The sequence below is a fragment of the Xiphophorus hellerii genome, chromosome 18, assembly GCF_003331165.1.
Source record: "Xiphophorus hellerii strain 12219 chromosome 18, Xiphophorus_hellerii-4.1, whole genome shotgun sequence".
Classification (NCBI taxonomy): Eukaryota; Metazoa; Chordata; class Actinopteri; order Cyprinodontiformes; family Poeciliidae; genus Xiphophorus; species Xiphophorus hellerii.
Window position 1 is genome coordinate 594,981 of NC_045689.1, and position 6,481 is coordinate 601,461.

The 6,481-nt window shown below is 48.6% G+C and overlaps 1 protein-coding gene across 1 annotated transcript in view; it reads left to right on the plus strand.

The window, feature by feature from the left end:
* The first annotated feature begins 1,843 nt into the window (after positions 1-1,843).
* Positions 1,844-6,481, plus strand: part of LOC116737579 (sarcalumenin) — a 22,306-nt gene continuing 17,668 nt past the window's right edge. Inside the window, exon 1 of the mRNA XM_032590811.1 lies at positions 1,844-1,973. The gene's annotated coding sequence lies outside the window, so the exon portion shown is untranslated. The remainder of the gene's footprint in view (positions 1,974-6,481) is intronic.

Below are 6,481 nucleotides of genomic sequence, written 5' to 3' on the forward strand. Positions count from 1 at the left end.
TCTTTTTTTTGTCACATAAGACAAATCAAAAAAATGTTAGTTTTCTTTTTTTTTTTTTTGTTTTGTTTTGTTTGTTTGTTTTTTGTTGTTTTGATCCATAGCTGAGAAAAAGGGGCAGATATTATAAGATTATTTTCTTCTTTCTGCTACCTTTCATTTCATTTTTTTAAATTATTTTATTTTTTTTCTTTGTATTAAAAATTTTTTTTTATTTGTATTGAATGAAATGAATAAAGAGAATAATAAAAAAAAAAAAAAAAAAAAAGAACCAAAGCTCTGGTTCTGCTCTGCCTCCTCCGATCCAAATGGGAGGCCATACTGGGGCAAACTGGGCTTACTGGTGAACCAGTAGCTCTTCAAACTGGGCTGATCCGCTCTCCATGGATGAAGCTGGATTGATAACTGGAAAATGTTTGTACTGGTTTCAGGGAACCACTCTCGTTTCACTTCAGCCTAGGGACTGCTGTAACCATGGTAACACACTGGGTCAGAACCAGTCACTGGGTCCTGGACGTATTTAAAGGAACATTACAAACATCACCGGTTAGAACGGGTTCAGCAGCTTCCAGGAGGTCCAAACATTCTGGTTCTGGTTCTGGAGGCCAGTCCACTCAGATTCATGGCCCAGTGTGAGGATAACGGGACCAGCAAAGTTACCTCAGTGGCTAACAACTAGCATGGCTAGGGTGGTCATCCAGTGCTGAATCAGAATTCAATCAGAAGCCAACTTCAGCTCCGTATTGAACATGTTTGCACTGAGTCTCCAAAGCTAATGCTAGCTAGCACTCTGCTTTGGTGCACGTGTATTGCTAAGTTTCCTAGTGCCAGCCAATCAGAATGGACACCACTACAGAGGAGGAAGACCTGAAACCCTCTCATCTGGATGACCTCTGACCTCCCTCACTTCCACAAATTGTGTGCAGAGATTAATCATCCATCCACTTGGGGTTTTCCCCAGGAGCTCATCAACCTGTGAAGTTGGAATCAAACCCACAACCTTTGGATTGAGTCCCAGTCTGTTATCCAGTCCAACCGGTCCAACTGGGACAGGTGACTGGTTCCAGACGGGTCACCAGCTCCGGTTCCTTCAGGTTCTGGAAATGTTTGAATCCACGTGACTCAGTGCCGAGACTAGCTTCATGTTAGGCTCATGTTTATCTGGAACAGTTAGCAACCGAGCTAGCAGAAGAGTTAGCCAGGTGTTAGCCACTGCTCCTGGCTAACCCGGTTGAGCCCAGTCAGGGATCAGTGGATCTAATGGACGACTGGATCTACTGCAGGAACACTGAGGATTTTACTGGACCAGAACAAAACTCTGGGTTTTTCCAACTGAAGATGCGTCACCCCCCTTTCCTTCTGCCCCCCTCCCAGTGTTGCCCCATTGTTCCTGCCCCTCACCCCCACATTGGGGCAGAACAAAGGCGGCTCCACAGGGGCACTAAGCTGCTGGCGCTTAGACTCTCTGCTGCTGGTTGCCTTTGTTACCCCAATCCCCCCCCCCCCTCCCCGGTTCACCCCCCCTCTTGCCCCCCTCCCTCTTTTTTCTTGTTATAAACTTGAAGCGCTTGCCTCCATTTCTCCTGTAAATTTAACCCCGTCCTCTCCTTCACGCCTCCCTTAAAGCGTGGGGGGAGGGGGGATTAAGGCGGGGAGGGGGGGGGGGGGTGCTTGATGGTTGCTAGGGGCAACCATACGCCAGGACGTCTGGTACGCGTGCGCGAGCGTTGAGGGACCTGCCATCGTCCCGCCAATTTCGAGTCACACAATTGGCTGAGAGAGAAAGAGAGAGGACGACGCACGCGCACGTGAGCGCGCAGGAGACAGCAGATCAGAGGGGGGGAGAGGGGGGAGGGGAGGGGGAGAGGGGGCGGTGGGAGGATTTAGCGCCAGCAGCGTCTTTTTGCGTCCAACACAACAAGCTCATTACCGAGCTGTGCGCGCCTGGAGACGGATTACGCACCGAGCAGAAGGAGGTTGGTTCTGTTTTCTTCATCTATTCATCCATCCATCATCCATTTATTCATCCATCCATCCCTTCATCCGTCCATCTATCCATCCATCCGCTCATCCACCCTGTCTGCGGCTCTTTGTTTGCGGCTCTGTGAGCGGCGGGCTGCAGGTTGACGCGGATAATTAGCCGCTAACGGTGCGGCGGACCCGCTGCGGCGGTTCGGGGTCTCTGTCGGGTCGGATCCCACAGGTTCTGCAGGATCCGGTCCAGCGGTTCGGCGCGCGCGGCTGCTCCGTGATGTGGAGCAACAGAGTCACGTGCATGCGCTCATCGGGAATATTTGGGAATATTCCTCTGGAATATTTCTCCAGAAACGCACCGAGCGGAAAACCTGCCTCAGCTGGCGAGCCCGCGCGCGCGCGTCCAGTCTGGAGAATGGGAGCAGAATACCCACGGCGCGTGGAGTTGTTTACGTGCGTGGACAGACACAATAACAACAATAACCAGGAATGAACCGGGAGCGGCGCGAAACCCAGAGGCGCGTGCAAGAAACACGCACATGGCGGGATCCATCCCAGCCTGCCGGAAAGGAGGTCAGGCTGGAGCAGCGCGGGCTGCTGGGACCCGAACCGAACCGAACCCGAACCGAGCCCTCCATCCGGGAATGGCGAGAATCAGGACCAGATGAATTTTTTATTTTCCTCAGTTTTTGTGTTTCCGGGTGAAAACATGTCGCCATATTAGGAGGTTCCTAACCCCAAGATGGAGGGGGGCGAGGGGGGTCATTAGCAATGCAGATTAGCTTCTGCTGAAGCACCTGCTGTGTGGCGCATGCGCTCTGGCTCCCCCCTCTTGCTGGCATCGGGGGCGCCCCCCCTCCACCCCACTCTACTGTGACGTAAATAAACAAACAGATAAATAAACAAAGGACAGGAGTCTTCCTGTCTTCCAGTCTTCAATCACAGTCTTCCTGGTCCAGGTTTCTTTGTGAACTTTGACCTTTGAGTCCAGATGACCCAAAAGATGAAACTCGAAGTTTCATCTGAGAAAAACGACGACAATCTTCAGAGGGAAACCAGCAGACAGAAAACACCTGAGGCAGCTTCCCTCCCTCAGCCGGTCTCTGCTGGGGCCCCTGGGGGCCCCGCGCTGCCAGGCGGCCCTCCGGGGGCCCCAGCAGGACATCAGCTGGCAGCGTTGGTGGAAGAGGTGGCATGATGTGGGCCCCTGCACACGGCGGGGGTCTGGTTAGTAGAGCTGAAGCCTGTGGGGTCCCTCAGGGCCCCGTCTGCCGCTCCGCGCTCAGATTACAGATTATGACATCACTTCCAGGCAGATTAAATGTTTCTTTGTCACAGCCGGGTCAGAACTCGTCGTTTTTTCAGATCGGTTTCTATTGGAGGGAAATGAACCGGATCCGTTTGATCCATAAACTCCAGATTGTTGCTTTCTGAAACAGTTGCACTCGATTCTCATCTCCCATCTCTCTGGGATTTCTCCCATTGAGCTGGATTTCTCTGGACGGGTTTCAACCAGCCAATCACAGGACAGAAGCAGGAGATGTGACCGACGCCTTGTGGTTGTAGCTTAGCATCAGGAAGAGAACGGAGCCGTTCAGTCCGCGTTGGCCACGCCTCCAAGGAGGAGCAGGAGGAACGATCACGACATTTTCCTCCAGGCAGAGAAGTCGGGGTTGTTTAACTTCCTGTTAGCTTGGTAGCCTCTCCATGTGTCACGGCTAAACATTAGCGATTGGTCGTTTCCAACCTCAGCAGAGACCACGCCCCCAGTTCTCAGTGGAGCGTCGAGCCGGCGCCGGTTTCAGCTCCAGACGGTCTGCAGCAGGAAACACGTTCAGGTCGGAACCATCCAGACTCCTCAGGTCAAGGGTCAAAGGTCAAGGCCTTGAGTCTGATTGGTAATGTAGTTTCTTGTTTTATTGTGTCGTATGAATGCGATTAGAAAAATAAACTTGCTGTGATTTCCATTTAACATCAGAGAAGAGAGAAGCTCCCAGTGCATTCTGGGATGTGTAGTTGTAGGGCTGTGTGCCCATCTGACCTCTGACCTCTGACAGCGAACCCTAACCGGCCTGCTGTGGATTATTTCTCCTGAACATTTAACACGAAGCTCCAGGTCTCATTTCCAGCCGGTTGCAGGACGTCACTGTCCCAGTTTCTCCAGTTTATGCTTCTGGTTCTGGTTCTAATTGGCCCGGTTAATGGGCCGAAGCAGACATGAAGAAATGATGTGAGGAACGAGGACAGGAAGGACGGGGGAGGATGAAGACGGAGACGGGAAAACGATCAGAGAGATGAGGAGGAGCATGGAGAGACCAATAATTGGAAAATATGGAAAACTCGTGGAAAGGACGAAATGTGGAGCACAAGGGCCGGATTGTTGCTGTTTTCTCATCACATGTGGATCATGAGGGTCTCCTTAAATTTGCAGGTTTATCGCTGTGAGCAGGAATGTGAACTTCCAGAGGTCAGGCGTGTTTTCCTGACGCGATCAGATACACAGCAGCCCAGAATAATCCTCAGATTACCAGTTTACATAATCTGATCATATTTTTATCACCTCAGTCAGAGCGCTGGAGTGAACACAGATCGATGAGTGTGATGCTCATCAGGACGGATTCAAACCGGCAACTCAGAGAACAGATGATTTCACACATTTATTGCTGCAGCATCATTTCTGATCTCAGCTGACAGACAGTCATAATGTCTGTCAGCACCCCTTAATGCTGCTGCCCCAAAATAAAGGGCAACTGGATGGCTTCATTAGTCTCCTAATCAGAAAGCAGGATCCATGGTGGTGGCAGCATCATGATGTGGGGATGTCTGTTTGCTTTAATGGGATCTGATCTGAGCGTGCTCAGAAAGGCAGAAAACAGGGAGTTGAATTTAAATGTAAATGAGCAGAAACAGAGAACCCACCTGTCCAGGTGACCCGGGGTCAGCCGAACAGGCACCAGCTCCGCTCCCGACCCAAACGGACGGGAAACGACCTCATGCTGACTTTACTCTAGTGATCAACTCAACATGCTCGTTATGAGTAACAGATTTTAGTTTTCTGCTTTTTCTAGAGTAACACTCAGTGCTGATGCTAGCTCGTTAGCTCGGTTAGCTAGCCGGCTGCAAACATGCTAACCTAGGAACCAGTAACCAACCAGTTAAGGACTGGTTCTGACCCGACCGGTTCTGTTAAAAACTGACAGGATCTTGGTTTCTGGATCTTGCTGTTCATTGGGGTTTTTCAAACTTTTAGCCGTTACTTAGCAACCAGGAGTTAATTTACACTCAACGTTTTTATATTAGTTGCTTTGAGAATTGATGATCTAAACTGATTTCTATTCACAGTCTGATGTGAAAAAACAAAAACTCCAAAATTAATTCTTGTTCATAATCTGACAGCTAGCGCAAATGAGGAAATAAATTTTGAAATATAAAGTATTCAGAAAATATATAATTCAGTTAGATTATTATTTTCTGTTCTTATGATATTTATCTTGAGCAAACATAGAATTTTTTAACTTCCATGAGAAATAATCCCATGTGCTTCAGAGGCAAAACAGAAGGAAGAAATAAAAACAGGGAAACAAAATGAACTGGGAGCTTTTAACCTGTTACCCCAAGAGTTATTATCATATAAAATGTTAGACATTTATTTCATTTAATCACTTTTTAAAATAAAAATAACCTTTTAAAAAAAGATGTCAGTGAACTCTTTAGTCTTCCATAGAAACCTCTCCAGGATTTTAGCTAAAAAAATGAGCAAAAACGGATTCAAGAAAAAAATTCAACTAGAGTTTTTATGAAAATTATTCAGAATATCAAAAATACAGGGGAAAAGATTCAAACAATTAACTTGATGATTTGTCTAAAGATTCCTCTGTCAGTGACACCTGAATGAGAAAATGAAGAACTTGGCGTTTGGTTGTTGAAGTGTGAGCCGAGGCGTTGCTGGTAAATTCATCTGAAATGTTTCCGATTTCCTTGGTTTCCTTTCATCAGGTTTTCCTCCAGATCTTTGATTCGGATGTTTATCCAATCGTTTCTGACTGCTGCTGTCAGTCAACAGTTGCTCTGTTAGCTGAAGTTTTCTCAGAGAAATAAGACAGCAGATTAATTCAGAGTTCACCTCTGTTGGTTCGGATCCTCGTGACTGTCAACCGGCCTCTGCAGCCGGACAGATTTCTGAGCCAAACCTCTGCAGAACGACTTAAGAGATAACATCAAATCAGCGTTAAGCTGCGGCCATGCGACGCTGCGCCAGCTTCCCAAATCAGCCGTTCCTCCCCGCCCCGAACGCAGGGAAACCGGGTCAGGCTGCAGGACAGAGAGGCGAGCACATGATGGCAGATAAAGGCCTGACTGTGTGAGAGTGAGGAGGAGGAGGGCAGCGTGATGAAGGGGCCTCTGTTGGATCCGGGCTCTGATAATGACGCCACTATGGAGGAAAACACTGTTCCTTTAAACTGGGCCTGATGGGAACACTGGAGCGCCGCTAATTGGTAAAAACAGGAGG